The following is an 18,236-nucleotide window of genomic DNA, read 5'->3' as shown; positions in this document are numbered from 1 at the left end:
CATTGAGAGTGTTAGTGTATGTTAATTATGTAGATTTAGATCTAGATCCTTTTTTGTAAACACCTTTCATAATCGAATGCGTCTCTTAAACACACAAATCACCATGTTCTTTGTGTGTTCTTTAATTTCGCATGCCAAATCAAATGCTCATAATTCACATCAATTGGTATCAAAGCGGGTCTTCGAAGATCAACATGATTTTTAGAAGAAACGGTTCTCAGTTTGGCTACATTCAACACAATTGGAACTTTTATGGTGAATCTCTCGGTGATCTCTCTAAATCTCTTTGATTCATGCGTTGCGTTCTTGAATTTTTTGATCATTTTGACTCATTGGATCAATTTTTTTTGAAAAACCCCATTGATTGATCCATTTATTTTTGTTTAGATCAAAATCCTAAAAATAAAAATCAAAATGTATTTACTTCCATGTTCATGTGATCCGATTCGAAGTCCAGTACATTACTCTTCATCATGTAAACATTTAGCCCAAATTGTTACTGTTCATCGATTAAGCCCATTTTGAATTCATTTTTTTTTCTCGTGTGATCTAGTTTGAATCCCCATGTCATAACAAATCTGTTTATGCATCTTAAGGTCAAAATCAAAGAATGAATTCAAAATTGCAATTTCGAACATACTGGGCTGATGAATCGAAATAAAAATTGTAATTGTTTTGTGTCAATTTTGATTTTGATTGTGAATTCAAATCAAGTTCGATTGCAAAATTTGAAAACGATTTCGATTTTCGTTGTATTTGATTTGAGTCAATAAAGCTTAGAATCGAATTGGATTCTTATAGTATTTGTTGTTGATTTTGAATCAAAGTCGATTTCGGTGATATTGGTTGTTATTCCGAGTCGAAAATCATTCACTTGGAATTAAAGTCGAATTTGACTAATTTAGTTTGAACTCAAAATCGAATTTGATTATTGATGAGTGTTCGTTAATTATAACATCCGGATTCCCAGGTATATTATTTTATTCTTTTATTTTTTGAGGTTGTGAGGGGACTCGGCGAGTTGGTGCTTAGACTCGCCGAGTAGGGTCACAGATTCTTATCCAGGTTCATGGCCGGACTCGGCGAGTTCATGAGGTGGACTCGGCGAGTCCACGCTGTTTAATGAAACCCTAATTTCTTGGGTTTGGGACCTATTTAAAGGCCCTTAGGGCCGTCATTTGCGGCTACCAAACCCCAGAGAGAAACCCTAAATGTTCTAGAGCGTTTGTGAGAGGATAGGAGCCATTTCTTGATCTTTGTGATTGATTCTTGCAAGAAGGAGGTGTTTCCAGCTTAGAGGAGACCAAGGAGGTTGTGCATCTGTGGATTTCGAGCAAGAGACTTCCTCTTTGAGGTATTATATCCCCCCTTTTATCTGTTTTGAGGAAGGAATCCATAGATGTAGAGTTTTATGACCTTTATTGGAAGAAGATTGTGAGGATATGGCCCTATTCACTTTGATACTTCAGATCTGGACCCATAGTGGTCTATAGACCTTATCTCAGCTTGCTTTATGTTGAGATATGGAGGTGTTGAGCTAAGGATGTTACTTTTGGGGCGAAATCATCAAGTGAAGCCTCCTAGACGTCCCATGAGTGTCAAGATTCGAACTTTACGTGTTTATCAGGCTTAGGAAGGTTAGATCTATGGATTCAAGGAACAGATCTGACCTCAGGAGGCCATTTGAGTTTGTGCATGGCATGAACTCGCCGAGTGCAAGGGCAGAATCGACGAGTAGGGTTAGGTTTTCCCGCGAATCACTCAGTGAGTGGACTTGCCGAGTTGGGTGAATAACTCAGTGAGTCAGGGGGGATTAGAGGGCTGGAGTTCAAAGCGGAACTCGCCGAGTTGATCTTGAGACTCAACGAGTTGAGTCGGGGTGGCCCCGCGATTCATGCCAGGTGTGACTCGTCGAGCAAGGGGAGGAACTCGACGTGCCAAGTGAGACTAAAGAGTTAGTGGACACGTGCAGACTCTCCGAGTCGTCCAAGTGCATTCGACGAGTCGGGTCAAAGTTTGACCGTTGACTTTTGTTGACTTCTAGGATTTGGTCAACATTGTGGCCTTTGAGTCAAAGAGGGGTAAAATGGTCTTTTGCCCTTCTGAGGGTGCCAAGAGAGGGTTGAGTCTAGTCCCGAGAGATATCTTTATGAGGATATTTGCTCTATGTGATTAGGCGGAGGCTAGATCGTATTTCTACCGAGTCATAGATTTACCCAGACAGCTGAGGTGAGTCTTCTCACTATACTGTACCTGGAAGGGTACCTATGTGTGATCGGAAGGTCTGGTATGCTATGAGATATATGCATTGTATGCTATGAGTTGCCTGTTTCGTATGCGCTATGTATGTGATATGTATGTTATGCTTGATATGGGTCGGAAGGCATTATGATGTGGACTGGAAGGTCAGGGAGTTATGGACTGGAAGGTCGACACGGGTAGGACCGGAAGGTTTACCGGGTTGGGACGGAAGTCCCCTGAGACACATGGACCGGAAGGTCATGTGGAGTATGGCCTGGAAAGGCGTATGTATGTAAGTGGTATTTTGGGGAACTCACTAAGCTTCTTGCTTACAGTGTTTATGTGTAATGTGTTTCAGGTACTAGTGAGGACTGTTGGAAGGCGCCGGCATGACTCGTACACACACAGGAGGATTTGGATATGATTGGTCTTGGGATTGATATGTTTTGTATTATGACCTTGTTACATTGGATTTTATGGTTTGTCTTGAATGAAATTATGTTTTAAAGAATTGAAAATTTGTTTTGAAAATTTACGTTGTTACAAGTTGGTATCAGAGCCTTGGTTTGAGGGATTCGGATGCACCTTCGGGCGTAACTGAACTCAAAAACTGAGGATTTGAGAAAATTTTCAAACGATAAAAACTAATTTTTCTAAAAGGCAAGAGATTTTGAGATAACCAGAGCGGAGCAGTGTGTACGGTCAGCCAGCGCCCGAACGGTGAACCCCCAAAATGCCCTTACGTTATGTGTTATGAGATATTATATGCTATATTATGCATGCTAGAGTTGGCTAGGTATTCATATTAGGACTAGAGTGGCCTGATTTTGTGATGCCTTAGCCTAGGAAGGATTGTGCTGCTATGTGATGCTTGAGAGAGAGTAGGTAGCAATGAGGGGCTAATAAGAGGTCTACCGAAGGGTAGCCTATGCCAGTGAGATATAGAGTACTTGTGATCTGGGATCCAAGGAGGAGGACTTAGGGTGAATACTGATGTGGTGTAGACGGTAGTATAAGGGCCCGTACTACCGAAGACACCGGAGCAGTGCGCATTCTAAGTAAGTATCCTTTGGATACGAAGGAACAAGTAGGGTTGAGTTATCGAGCGCGAGCATGCTCGAATGAGTCTTTGATATTGTTGTGTTATATTTCAGAGACATCATGGTTGGGACACGCCACAGACCTGAGGCGAGCGGTGTGAGTGACGAGGAGCTTCGTCAGATGATCCACGATGAGGTGGCTGCGACGATCAGGGCTGAGATTCCGGAGATGTTTGGGTCTATCAAGACCACACTGATTGAGACATTCGATGAGCGATACGCCACGGTGACTGAGGCTGCAGCCGCTGCAGCTAGAGCAGCTATGACTGCTGCCAATCCTCAGGGAGGTGACTCGTTGTTATTCCGGGAGTTCAGTAACACGAAGCCACTTGAGTTCGATGGGACGCAGGATCCGATCGCTGCGATGAGATGGATTGTTAATATTGAGGGATGCTTCTATACATGTTCATGTCCGGAGCATCTGAGGGTACGGTTCTCTTTGAACCAGCTTCGCTTGGGAGCAAAGGATTGGTGGAAGTTCATGACGGCGAGCTTCACTCTTGCAGAGATTTCAGCGGTGACCTAGGAGAGGTTCACCACCATGTTCAGAGATGAGTATGTTCCCCCGGTGGAGAGGGAACGGTTGGCTCAGGAGTTCTTGACCCTCAAGCAGGGTAATGATTCGGTTACTGTGGTCACTCGAAAGTTTCATGAGAGGGCAATATTCTGCCCTGAGCAGGTGTCTACTGAGCAGGCACGGATGAGCCGGTATTTGGGCATTATCAGGAGGGACATTCGGGAGTTCGTGTCGAACTCGATGTACCGGACATTTGCTGAGCTCCAGGAAAATGCCTGGAAGAGGGAGAATAAGTTGGAGACTCAGGCCAGGGAGGAGGCTGAGTCTCAGAGGATGGATCGGCGACCGACTTAGTCTCAGCCGGCAGCCAAGCGGACCAAGTCCGCTGATTCGAGGACTGGAGGCTAGAAGGGTCGTACTTGCGGAAAGTGCGACAAGGGTCATGAGGGGGCCTGTCGATCGGGTGCTTGCTACAAATGTGGCAAGGAGGGGCATATCGCCAAGGATTGCCCCAAGGGATTTATGGTTTGCTTTCATTGCAACCAGACTGGCCACCAGAAGGTCGAGTGTCCACAGTTGCATCATGGATCTGCACCTGCTGCTAGGGTTACCGAGGTTCGACCAGTGAAGGCCGAGGCTCCGAAGGCTCGTGGGAGAGCTTTCCAATTGACTGCGGAGGAGGTCCGCGCAGCGCCCGATGTTGTGGCTGGTACTTTTCTTGTGAGTTATGTACCTACTTTGGTGTTATTTGACTCGGGTGCGAGTCGGTCATTTGTTTCTTTGGCATTTATTTAGCACATTAGTATCCGTCGAGAGGCGTTGAGTCGACCTCTGCGAGTTTCCATAGCTGACGAGCAAGCAGTGTATGCTACGGATATGATTCGAGGATGTATTCTTGAGATCTTCGATGTGGAGTTCCTGATAGATCTGGTTCCGATTGCGATGCGGGACGTGTGTGTTATAGTAGGCATGGATTTGTTGAGCTGATTCGGAGCGGTTATAGACTGCGAGCGTCAGTTGGTGACAATACGAGATCCTAGTGGGGGAGTACTTACGGTGTATGGCGAGGGAACCCGATGTGGGTCGGCGTTTTGCTCGGCTGCCAGGGCGAGGCAGAGTTTGCAGCAGGGCTGTAGTGGATTCGTAGCCTATGTAATGGACACGTGGTTGGCCGCTGGGAGGCCAGGTTCGATTGATGAGGTTCCTATAGTGTGCGAGTTCCCGGATGTTTTCCCCGTGGAATTGTCGGGTGTGCCTCCCAAGAGCCAAGTGGAGTTCCGTATCGATTTGATTCCGGGAGCAGCATCTATCGCCAAGGCACCTTATCGCCTTGCGCCGCCAGAGATGCAGGAGTTATCCTCGCAGCTTCAGGAGCTGCTGGGTAAGGGGTTTATTCGACCAAGTAGCTCGCCTTGGGGAGCACTGATTCTTTTTGTCAAGAAAAAGGATGGTTCACACCGGATGTGCATTGATTACCGAGAGTTGAACAAGTTGACGGTCAAGAACCATTATCCGTTGCCGAGGATCAATGATCTGTTCAATCAGTTGCGCGGGGCATCTTGGTTCTCCAAGATAGACTTGAGGTCGGGTTATCATCAGATGAGGGTTCGGGATGAAGATATCCAGAAGACAGCGTTCAGAACTCGTTATGGGCATTACGAGTTCGTGGTGATGCCTTTTGGGCTCACCAATGCACCAGCTGCGTTCATGGATCTCATGAACAGGGTGTGCAAACCGATGCTGGATTGGTTGGTGATCATATTCATTGATGATATTTTGGTGTATTCGAGGTCTAGAGAACAACATGAGGAGCATTTAAGGGAGATCCTCGGAGTTCTGAGATCGGAGAGGCTTTATGCCAAATCTCCAAGTGTGAGTTCTAGTTACAAGAGGTCCAGTTCTTGGGACATCTCGTCAACCAGAATGGGATATTGGTCAATCTGGCCAAGATTGAGGCGGTCATGAGGTGGGAGGTGTCGAGATCGCCCACCGAGATCAGGAGCTTTCTAGGATTGGCCGGCTATTATCGGAGATTTATTACGGATTTCTCTAAGATCGCCGTGCCACTCACCAAGTTGACCCGGAAGGGTGTCGCTTTTTCTTGGGGTCCGGAGCAGCAGACCTCATTTGAGACACTTTGCCAGAAGTTGTGCGAAGCCCCGGTGCTCGCACTCCCGGAAGGGATGGAGGATTTTGTGGTGTACTGTGATGCATCGATATCCGGGTTGGAAGCAGTGCTTATGCAGAGGGGGCATGTGATAGCCTATGCATCGAGGCAGCTGAAGCCTCATGAGTCGAGGTATCCCACCCACGACCTGGAGCTGGGGGCTGTGGTGTTCGCCCTCAAGATCTAGCGTCACTATCTGTATGGGGTTCGGTGTACCATATACACGGACCATAAGAGTTTAAAGTACTTGATGGATCAGCCCAACCTGAATATGTGCCAGAGGAGATGGTTGGATGTGGTAAAGGATTATGATTGTGAGATCCTATATCGCCCGGGCAAGGCTAATGTTGTAGCCGATGCCTTGAGCTGTAGGGCAGAGAGCGCCCCTATACGAGATGTTTGTATGAGGTTGATAGTGATGACTCCAGTGTTGGACACCATTCGGGGGGCCCAGGCGGAGGCCATGAGACCGAAGAACCGCAAAAGGGAGCAGGTGATCGGGCAGGTATCAGAGTTCTTTACCGATAGTCGAGGACTTATGAAATTTCAGGGTCGGATATGGGTACCGTTTGTGGGCGGTACGCATACCATTTTGATGGGAGAGGCTCATCAATCGAAGTTCTCGATCCATCCCGGGGCCACTAAGATGTATTTGGACCTGAAGAGGGAGTATTGGTGGCTATGTATGAAGAGGGATGTCGCATGGTTTGTAGAGAGATGCCTGACCTGTCGCTGGGTTAAGGTCGAGCACCAACGTCCACATGGTAAGCTGCAGCCATTAGAGATTCCTGAGTGGAAATGGGAACAGATTACCATGGATTTCATCACTAAATTGCCGAGGACTGCGAGAGGTGTCGATGCAATTCGGGTGATTGTGGACAGGTTGACGAAGAGCGCTCATTTCCTTGCTATCAATGAGAGCTCTTCCACGGAGAGGTTGGCAGAGATATACATAAGGGAGGTGGTATCGCGGCATGGGGTGCCGATCTCGATTGTCTCAGATCGAGATGTGCGTTTCACTTCCAGATTCTAGAAGAAATTTCGTGAGGAATTGGGTACGAGGCTGCATTTTAGTACCGCATACCACCCACAGACTGATGGGCAGAGTGCGCGGACGATTCACACGCTCGAGGACATGCTCCGAGCATGTGTGTTGGATTTTGGCGGGAGTTGGAACACATACTTGCCCTTGGCGGAGTTTTCGAATAACAACAGTTATCATTCGAACATTGGTATGCCACCCTTTGAGCTGTTGTATGGAAGGAGGTGTCGGAACCCCATTTGCTGGGGAGAGGTAGGGAAGCGTGTGATGGGTAGTACATAGATCGTGCTTCAGATGACAGAGCAAATACAGCAGGTTAGACAGAGGTTGTTGACCGCTCAGAGTCGCCAGAAGAGTTATGCAGACAGGTGATATTTGCATATTTATCCTCATAATAAGTATAGATTTTTATTATTTATTAGCTAAATTATCGCATATCATGGACAAAAGATACTTAAAAGTGTTTGAATTATGTTTTCAGTCCAAAAGTGAAGCTCGGAAGCATGAGAAGCGGTTGGGAGCTCAGGAATTAAACAAAGAAGAAAAACACCAAAAACAACACCTACTCGGCGAGTAGGGTCGTCTACTCGGCGAGTCCGATCGAATATTCGAGAAGATAAAGATTTCGAGACTTATCGTATACGGGGATTAAGAGATGGACTCGGCGAGTCGGCAATGGACTCGACGAGTCGTTTCGCATCTATAAATATAACTTCTCAGATCGAAATTATTAATTCTGGAACCCTTCTAGAGAGATTAGCTGCGATTGAAGAGCCAGAAAAACCCTAGAGAACGAAGATACAACCTAGAATCCAATTCCTAAGGAGATTTGAGGCAAATTCTCATCATTCTACTTAATCTTTTGTTTTCCATTATGGCTAGACAATTAGAATTCGTTTATTTGTTGTTTATTACCTCAATCATGAGCTAAAACTCTTAAACTTCTGTTTGGGGATACAAAATTGAGACTATGGTTTGATTATTGGTAGGATTAATTCAATATTGGTGATTTTTGTTAGTTTTAGCTTGCTAAAGAACCTTGTGTGTGAATGATAATTAATTTTCTGTTAATAGGAAGGTAATTAAATAGTATGAACATCTTTTGATTATCAACCTCATATGTTTATGTGATCACTTTATCATATGTCTAGGATTGATGAACATGAAACTAGAATTAATAAGAAAATTAGGTAAATTCATGTGTGAGCTTGTGTGATGACCATCAATAAGAACTTAACTAAAGAACCAAATTAGTTAACTATTGCAAGTCTAAATTAACCCGAATAATTAATCTAGTGAATTTAATTAAATTAGACAACTGATCACTGTTTGAGTTAGTTTGTTCACTAAGGGTTAGTGTAGCGAACGCGAAGCTAATCACTTGAGTCGGTAGCCAACAAAAGAGCTAATCCATTGCACTATTACCATAATATCAACCGTAGGATCAATTGAGTTGAACTAAACAGAAGTCCTTCCCATTATTGAATCTAGTTAATTCTTTGCTTTTCTAGCTTTTAAATTAAGTGATAGTTAGTAAGTTTCTAGTCTTGTAAAACTAGAGAAAACCCCTACTTATTAATTAATTTAGATATAATTAGTTTTTAGTTTTAATTTACCGTTCCCTGTGTTTGATACTCTACTTATTTAGCTATACCACAATTGATAGGTCAACTGCCTTTGTGTGTTTATTTGATAATTAAAAGTAGGTTTAAAACTAGTTGAGTTTACACACATCAAGTTTTTGGCACCGTTGCCGGGGAATAGTTCTAAATTAGCACTAAATTCTATTTTTATCGATCCTTTGTGTGATATTTATCTTACACAGAGTTAATTCTTAGGTAATCTAGTAATTAGGATAAGTTTTAATAAAAATCCGTTTTAATAAGTAATTAAAAAGTTTTTCTGTTTTTGCCTTGTACTCGCCGAGTGCACTCGTGACAACTCGGTGAGTCCATCGCTGTTCACAGTTTTAATTTTTATTTTATTTTTTTTGTTCTTTTTAAGCGAGTTTTGTTTTGTTTACAGTTGTTTCATGACCCGAGGATCTGATACACCTCTGGTCCCTCCTCTCGAAGACCCGGAATCCACATTAAGGGGGAGCACAGGAAAAGTCGTTGGAGAATCCGCTTCTCCAAAGAATTCGCCACTAAAGAACCTCAAGTCCGTTTTCAGCAAGAAGAGGAGCAGCAAATCAGGAGCATCCAACGCCTCTTTGACAATCAAAGACCCAATTAAAGAAGACATCGAGTACGAGACCGAGGATGAAGAAGAACCTACATACGAGCACGAATCCGATTTAGCTATCACTATGGCTAATATCGATGAAGTCCCCATGGGGGAATGGAAGAAGAGGATGCGCGATGACACTGGCCCGGGACTTGTGCAGCCCGCAATTCCCGCTACCGCTACTTTCGAGCAAAAGGGTCATATCCTCACCCAACTCAAGGAGATTCCCTTTTATGGAAAAGACCACGAAGATGCCTACAAGCACTTGGATGAAGTAAATGATGTGGCTGACTACTTCAATGTACCAAATGTGCCACGCGAGACCCAGCTACTTCGCATGCTTCCAATCACATTCAAGGGTGCTGCAAAGGATTGGCTCAAGTCACTTCCTCCCGGGTCGGTCGCCACATGGGCTAAGATGAAAGAAGAGTTCATAGACCACTTTTGCCCGCCTTCCAAAATAGCCAAGTTGAAGAAAGCCATTGCCAACTTCGAGCAACAACCCGGAGAATCTCTTTATGAGGCTTGGGAAAGGTACAAAGGTCTTCTTATAAATTGCCCACACCATGACCTTAATAGCCAACAAGAGGTCTCCATCTTCTATGATGGTGTCAATGTCACCACAAGGCAATTGCTCGACTCGTAAGGCCCGCTCACGAAGAAGCCACCTCTGGTAATCAAGGAATTAATAGTAGAATTCTCTAAACATTCTAGAGAATACCACAACCCAAGAAATGAAGTAAGTCGGGGGGTAGCGAACTCGGCCAATGATGGCATGGCGGCGATGATGGCTAAGCTCGATAGTTTAGATAGAAGAATGACAAAAATGGATCAAACAATCCATGCTATTCGAGTTGGATGCGAGAACTGTAGAGGGCCTCATCTCACGAAGGATTGTGACTTGGATGAAAATGGAAACAAGAAAGCTCAAGTGTTCTACTCAAGCGGCGATCGATACGATGAGAATTGGCGGAAACCGAAGAAGGAATGGCTCCCGTATGAAGAACACAAGAAGGCTAAGGAGGAGAAATACAAGCAGAAAGAGAGGGGATTTTATCAAAAGGAAGAACCGGTTATGGAAAAGAAAGCCGATTTAGAAGAAATGTTCACTAGATTTATAGCCGCGTCCGGAAAAAGACACAATGATCATGATGCTGCAATACAAGAGACCAGAAATATGCTAAGGAATCAGCAAGCATCTATTCTCAATATTGAGAAACAGCTAGGACAACTTGCACATCAAGTGAACGAGAGAAGACCGGGAGAACTTCCGAGTAAAACCGAGAATAATCTGAGAATGGAGAATGTGAACGTTGTGACTTCCAGCTATGAAGACATTTTCACACTTGCACAGAAGATCTCCAAGGTGAATACAGAAAAGGCAGAAGAGTCGGCTCCAGCTAAACCCGACCAGAATCTCCGAGTCCCTCTAATGGACTCGACGATTCCATGCGATGATGACAAAACTGTTATTCCCTCAAAGCCCTACAATCCCCCTTTGGCATTCCCAATCAGAGCCATACCTACTGAAAAGGTTAGAGCGTATAGAGCTTTCATGGAGCATGTTCGAGCCCTTCAAGTCAACGTTCCATTTGTAGAAACAATTCTTCAAACGCCCAAGTATTTTAACTTGCTAAAGGGTCTCTTTTCTGCTAGAAAAGATTTAGCTGAATTTGCGGAGATAGTATTGAGTGAGCTACCAGAAAAGAAGGGCGATCCGGGGAGCATCATAATTCCTTGCCAATTTGGAAATGTACTTGCTACTCAAGTGTTGACCGATTCGGGTGCAAGTATCAACTTAATGCCCTTCTCTTTCTTCAAGAAGCTGCATTTACCGGAGCCAAGGCCTGTGAATATGAAGATCCATTTGGCGGACAAGACGACTATTCATCCAAGAGGTGTTTGTGAAGATCTCCTCATCAAGGTAGATAAATTTATATTCCCCGTGGACTTTGTGGTACTTGATATGGAAGAAGACCCCGAAATTCCAATTATTTTGGGGAGATCATTTTTGAACACCACATGCGCATTGATAGATGTATGCGAGTCCACACTAACGTTGAGGATAGGAGATGAGTCAGCGGTGTTTAAAGCTTTACCAGAGATCAAGCAAGAATAAGGAAGAAAAGAAGAGATCTCATTCATTGATTTGGATGATGAGATACTACAAAAAGAACTTGCACTCTTGCAAGAAGAAGATCCAAGTAAGTTTTTGCTATCTTCTGGAGGGAATGATGATGTTGAAAAAGACTTGGAGGAGATAGAGAAGCTGCTAAAAGGAACCGATTCAGAGAACACAGTGGGATGTGAGGAATACGATCCGACTCGCTGAGTCGCTTTCATGGACTCGACGAGTCCATTCGAAAATCCCAGCAACTTGGACGATTTTGATATGTTTGTTACCAGCTCTCTACATGTTCTGGACATGAAGATTTTCCCTAGTTCTTTAGAAGATCAAGCAGCAGAAGGAGGAATGGATGGTGATCTTCAACACGTTCATGTAGCATGCCTCGATACAATAATGCAAAATGATGAAGATAATCCACTTGAAGAGGAGGAAAGCTTTGAAGAAGAGGAAAATGTAAGGGTTAGGAAAGATGATGCTGATCACCCATTCATTACCAAGCCTCGAGCCCGAGTCTTCACCAACCATGAAGTAATTCAATTTAAGGAAAAGGAAGTGCAAAATAGGGTGCAAGAGAATGGGGTAAAGAAAAAGAAGGTGAGGAAAAAGGAAAGCCATGTAGCTGAAGATGATGCTATGAGAAAGAAGAGAGAAGAATTGAGACGGGCTTACAAGAAGAAGATACACACTTACAAGACGAAGTACAAACCAAAAAAGATTAGGTGTGCATTCCCGATGTAGGAAAATGAAGAAACGTATATGGGAAGGAGTCCAGCTAACGACTCCTTAAAAAGACGCTTGGATGGAGGCAACCTGTTATTAGAGTTTGCTTTCTTTCATCTTTTTCGTTTTAGTTTTGTTTGATTTTCGTTTTTAGGATTTTATTTTCATCTTCTAAATCATCAAACATGATTGCTTGAGAGTGCGTATGGGCTAAGTGTGGGGTGGAATGAATTTTCTTTTTTAAATGAATGACAAAATGATATAATTTCTGAATTGTTTGCAATTGACTCGCCGAGTCTGACCCTGACTCGACGAGTCGCTTTAGATTGCAGATGAGTTTAAAAATCACGACCAGACTCGCCGAGTCTGACCTTGACTCAACGAGTCGATTTTATTTACAGAAAAAATTTTAATAATTAATTTTTACATCTAGTAAAACTAGGGTTTTTAACCCTAATGAGATAATATCACTTCATACTCGCCGTGCGCCCCCATTTGCTTTCTCTCTCAAGCATTCATCAAAGTCTTCACTCTTTCTTCAAGATTTTCGAATTTTATCACCAAAGGTACTTAATTTCTTTCTTAATTATGTTAAAGCCATGATTTTTAGATGTTCTAAGGTGTCTATTTCATACAATACCCAATTTTGAAATTTAGTGAATTTATAGGGTTGTGATTTTACATCAATTATGTTGTTTTGGGTAGTTATTCTTACCCTAATACATTTTAGGAACGTCCCTGGACAAAACCCTTGAAGAAATTTTGAGTTTTCATGGTCGAATTTCGATTGACTCGTCGATTGACTCGCACAGTTCATACGACTCGCCGAGTCGTTCATGGACTCGACGAGTCCAGTCGGGGACCCAGATGTAATCTGTTTTAATGATTTTTTGTGTTTTCTGGGTTGTGTGTTCTTTGTTTTTCAGGGACAATGTTTCACAGAGGACAAAGCTCAAGTCGACACCAAGGATATTTTCCTTGGTTGAATTTCCCTCGAATTGAATCTGCTTCAACAATGACATGATGGGAGAAGAAGCTAGCTGAGGTCAGGAAGAAGGAGATTTATGTACCCAACAGGGTTGATTGGGATTGGTTGCAGAATGTCTGATATGAAGAAGAGTTGGCGCCCTACCTTTTGAAGGAATTTATGTACGAGGGGGAGACAATGATTTGTGATGGGTGGAGCCGGGTTTTTAGAATTCAAGAACTGGTGTATAGAGAACTTTGATGGAAATTTTCCTCCACGGTATCTTTCCGTGGAGTAGACGATTGCTACCACCCTGCGAGTTTCAGTTTTTGCCTCGGGGGCGAGTTCCAACAATGCTCCGTTATTGATCTTGCATGTCGGTTGGGGATTTACGACTGACCATTGGTCTCGACTGCTATCTTTCGCGCCTTTTTGGAACACTCTCATAAGGTGTTTCCCGATGGTGTTATGAGTACGGGTTGGTGGAACACAATCGCAAACAAATTATACATTCCGAAGTCGGCCCAAGAAGGAAGTATTAGGTCACCCACACACCGTCTCTTTCACCGCCTTATCTCCACCACCATCAATCAAAGGAAGGACGAAGACAAGGTGTCCAACCTTAATGTCTTTTATCTTTGGAGTATCATCACGCCCGACACCTTTTGCAACATTCCGTGGTGTTTGGATTCTTATTTGTCGGAGGGTGCGGTCAAGGATCGCAAAACCTCCAAAATTAATGGTGGCATGTTCGTGACCCGGCTAGCCAACTCATTTGGGTTGATGACCCGTGGTGCATGGAATTTGATGATGATGATTCCTGCCCCTCCCTTTAATCTCATTCTTTTTCGGAGGGCAAGAATTATTGAGGATTATGGTGGTGGTCATTATGCTATCCCGCATGATGATCCGGTGGTCGGTCCCGAGGCGCCGGGAAGGAGGGTTCGATCGAGACGAGAGCGAGACGTGGAGGAGGAACCGCCGGTGATTCCGATGGACAATGATGAAGTACCAATGGATTGGTACAATGTTGAGATGAGGCGGTTGCAAGATCAGATGGCGAGGGGTATCAATTTTAGCAATGAATCCCACGTGCGGCTTTTTGACCATTTCCATATTCCGCACATTGATGGGGGTAACTTCCCATACATTCCCTCTTGGGATGAGGTGATTAATGCAAGACGGAGTGGAGCTAGTGGAAGTGGAGCTGCGCATGATCATGATGAGGAAGAAGATGATTAGTTTTTTTTATGTTTTATGGAACAATTTTTAATTTATTTTTGTTTTGTTTGGTGTGTTTGAATTTTTAGTTAAGACTTTTGTTTTTATGCTTGATGTTTCATTTGCCTTGATGACTTTCAGATTTTGGATTAGGAATCCTTGCATAAAGGGTCTAGAGCTTGAGAGAGAAAGAAAAAATAAAGAGTGGAAAAGAGTCAAGAAAGGGCGGAGTTTAGAGTTAAGGTGTCAAGTCCGGTCCTAAGGGACATGAGTGAATAATTTTAGAGGTTTTGTGAAGTTTTGAAGATTTATCAAAAGCTGGAACAAATGCAGAATATAAATTTTTCCACCCAGCGATCTACTCGCCGAGTGCACTTAACCGACTTGACGAGTCGCTTTGTATTTTCGCACTTTCGAAGCTGTCCGCGACTATACTCGACAAGTCGTTTATATGACTCAATGAGTCACTCATTTTTATACCAAGAAGACTGTTGATTCGATGCTGTTGAACATACCACTTGACCATTTATTCTTCCCGATCGATAATTGAAGACCCTACACTATTTTTCCTGCATATTTGGAGCTGCCTACATGTGATTTGATGCCCAATATGTGGATGAGCCATTTCCATGTCTAAATTCAATTGAATATGGAGTTAAAGAATGAAGAAGTTCAACCTCGCAACTACTATCCTAGAGGAGTTTGTTCCAATTCCCTTTTTATTTTATTGTTCTTTATAATGCATAACATGCAATGGGGACATTGCATAAATTAAGTGTGGGGTAGGGGGTTGATGTTGTCTTAGTAAATGTAGAGTCCCAATGTCCTAATATAGGTTAATTTTTAAAATTTTGCATACCAAAAATGTGACTTAGGGATTAATTTAGGAAATTTTGGTAAAAAGTAATTAGGATTCCATGTTAGAGTTATGTTGATAGTTGTATGAAAACCCAAATGTTTAGTTGAGCCTATATACGTTTTAGTGCATTTGTGGCTTCCTTATTCCAGTGAAATCATGGGACAAAAACACGACCTTGCTTAGCCCTAAGGATGCAATATGTTTAGCATCGTGTACCAGAAATGTAACTAGGAAAATTATTATCGTTAGCCAATAAAGGTTGAGGTTGAGCGCCTCTGCTTAAGCATGTAGGATTTTGAGTGAAAAAAAGTGAGGTACATGTTCAAAAAAGAGAGAGAGAATTGCAAGAAAAGTTTGGAGAATTTTGGAGCAATTAAAGTGAAGATCAAAAGATCCAAATTCCAAGAAATTCAAAAAGTTGAAGATACCAGAAATCAAATCAAACAAGGTGGTGAATTCAAAGAAATCAAAGATCAAATTATCAAGGAATTGAAGAATTTAAAAGAGCTCCATAGTGGTATCATAAATTGTAATTCTAGATTATGTATGCTTGGGTTTCTCAACTAAAAATACCTTGAGGATAGGAGGTTTTCTGCGGATGGATTCGGAGGGATGCATAAAATGAGCATTGTTCAGGATAAGTGGACGAATGTTTATGAGGATTGTGAGTATTTGGAGTATGGGGGGTATTTAGGAAAATTTTTAGACACAAATGCATGCGTTGCGGTCTTAGCATAATGGTTGGGTTAGATTGGAGTTTTCATATGTGATTCTAATATGCTAAAATTCAGTTTTGCTTCGGGGCAAGCAAAACTCAAGTGTGGGGTATTTTGATATTTGCATATTTAGCCTCATAATAAGTATAGATTTTTATCATTTATTAGCTAAATTATCGCATATCATGGACAAAAGATACTTAAAAGTGTTTGAATTATGTTTTCAGTCCAAAAGTGAAGCTCGGAAGAAAAAGGAAGCAGGAGAAGCGGTTGGGAGCTCGGGAGTTAAACAAAGAAGAAAAACACCAAAAACAACACCTACTCGGCGAGTAGGGTCGTCTACTCGGCGAGTCCGATCGAATATTCGAGAAGATAAAGATTCCGAGACTTATCGTATATGGGGATTAAGAGATGGACTCGGCGAGTCGGCAATGGACTCGACGAGTCGTTTCGTATCTATAAATATAACTTCTCAGATCGAAATTATTAATTCTAGAACCCTTCTGGAGAGATTAGCTGTGATTGAAGAGCCAGAAAAACCCTAGAGAACAAAGATACAACCTAGAATCCAATTTGAAGGAGATTTGAGGCAAATTCTCATCATTCTACTTAATCTTTTTTTCCATTATGGCTAGACAATTAGAATTCGTTTATTTGCTGTTTATTACCTCAATCATGAGCTAAAACTCTTAAACTTCTGTTTGGGGATACAAAATTGAGACTATGGTTTGATTATTGGTAGGATTAATTCAATATTGGTGATTTTTGTTAGTTTTAGCTTGCTAAAGAACCTTGTGTGTGAATGATAATTAATTTTCTGTTAATAGGAAGGTAATTAAATAGTATGAACATCTTTTGATTATCAACCACATATGTTTATGTGACCACTTTATCATATGTCTAGGATTAATGAACATTAAACTAGAATTAATAAGAAAATTAGGTAAATTCATGTGTGAGCTTGTGTGATGACCATCAACAAGAAGTTAAATAAAGAACCAAATTAGTTAACTATTGCAAGTCTAAGTTAACCCGAATAATTAATCTAGTGAATTTAATTAAATTAGACAACTGATCACTGTTTGAGTTAGTTTGTTCACTAAGGGTTAGTGTAGCGAACGCGAAGCTAATCACTTGAGTCGGTAGCCAACAAAAGAGTTAATCCATTGCACTATTACCATAATATCAACCATAGGATCAACTGATTTTAACTAAACAGAAGTCCTTCCCATTATTGAATCTAGTTAATTCTTTGCTTTTCTAGCTTTTAGATTAAGTGATAGTTAGTAAGTTTCTAGTCTTGTAAAACTAGAGAAAACCCCTACTTATTAATTAATTTAGATAGAATTAGTTTTTAGTTTTAATTTACCATTCCCTGTGTTCGATAGCCTACTTAGTTAGCTATACCACAATTGATAGGTCCACTGCCTTTGTGTGTTTATTTGATAATTAAAAGTAGGTTTAAAACTATTTGAGTTTACACACATCAACAGGCGTTGGTCCGAGCTCGAATTTCAGGTCGGCGACTTCGTGCTCCTGAAGGTCACTCCTTGGAAAGGAGTGATCCGATTCAGGAAGAGGGGCAAGATGGGGCCCCGATATATTGGTCCTTTTAGGGTGATCGCGAGAGTAGGAAGGGTAGCCTACCGGTTGGAGCTACCTACGGAGTTGGGTCAGATTCATGACACCTTCCACGTGTCGCAGCTGAGAAAGTGTATAGCCGACGAGTCGGCAGTGGTGCCATTAGAGGATATTCAGGTGGATGTGAGCCTGAACTATGTTGAGAGACTGGTGGCGATCAGGGATTGAAAGATCAAGTTTCTGAGGAACAAGGAGGTGCCTCTGGTGCAGGTCCAGTGGCAGCATCGGAAAGGGTCAGAGTTGACTTGGGAACCGGAGCGAGAGATGCAGGAGCAACATCTCGAATTGTTTGCAGAGTAAGACTTCGAGGGAGAAGTCTGATTCTAGTGGGGGAGAATTGTAACATCCGGATTCCCAGGTATATTATTTTATTCTTTTATTTTTGGAGGTTGTGAGGGGACTCGGCGAGTTGGTGCTTAGAATCGTCGAGTAGGGTCGCGGATTCTTATCCAGGTTCACGGCCGGACTCGACGAGTTCATGAGGTGGACTCGGCGAGTCCACGCTGTTTAATGAAACCCTAATTTCCTGGGTTTGGGACCTATTTTAAGGCCCTTAGGGCCGTCATTTGCGGCTACCAAACCCCAGAGAGAAACCTTAAAGGATCTAGAGCGTTTGTGAGAGGATAGGAGCCATTTCTTGATCTTTGTGGTTGATTTTTGCAAGAAGGAGGTGTTTCCATCTTAGAGGAGA

General features: G+C 42.6%; 1 non-coding gene across 1 annotated transcript; it reads right to left on the bottom strand.

Moving 5' to 3' along the window:
- Positions 1–9,759: 9,759 nt before the first annotated feature.
- On the bottom strand, positions 9,760–9,866 carry LOC111909633 (small nucleolar RNA R71). The gene has a single exon (XR_002856265.1). It is a non-coding gene; the product is annotated as a small nucleolar RNA R71 (small nucleolar RNA).
- Positions 9,867–18,236: the final 8,370 nt, after the last annotated feature.

Source organism: Lactuca sativa, chromosome 8, assembly GCF_002870075.4.
Source record: "Lactuca sativa cultivar Salinas chromosome 8, Lsat_Salinas_v11, whole genome shotgun sequence".
In the NCBI taxonomy this organism is placed as follows: Eukaryota; Viridiplantae; Streptophyta; class Magnoliopsida; order Asterales; family Asteraceae; genus Lactuca; species Lactuca sativa.
The sequence above is the reverse complement of the archived record's forward strand: the minus strand, read 5'-3'. Positions and strand labels throughout refer to the sequence as shown.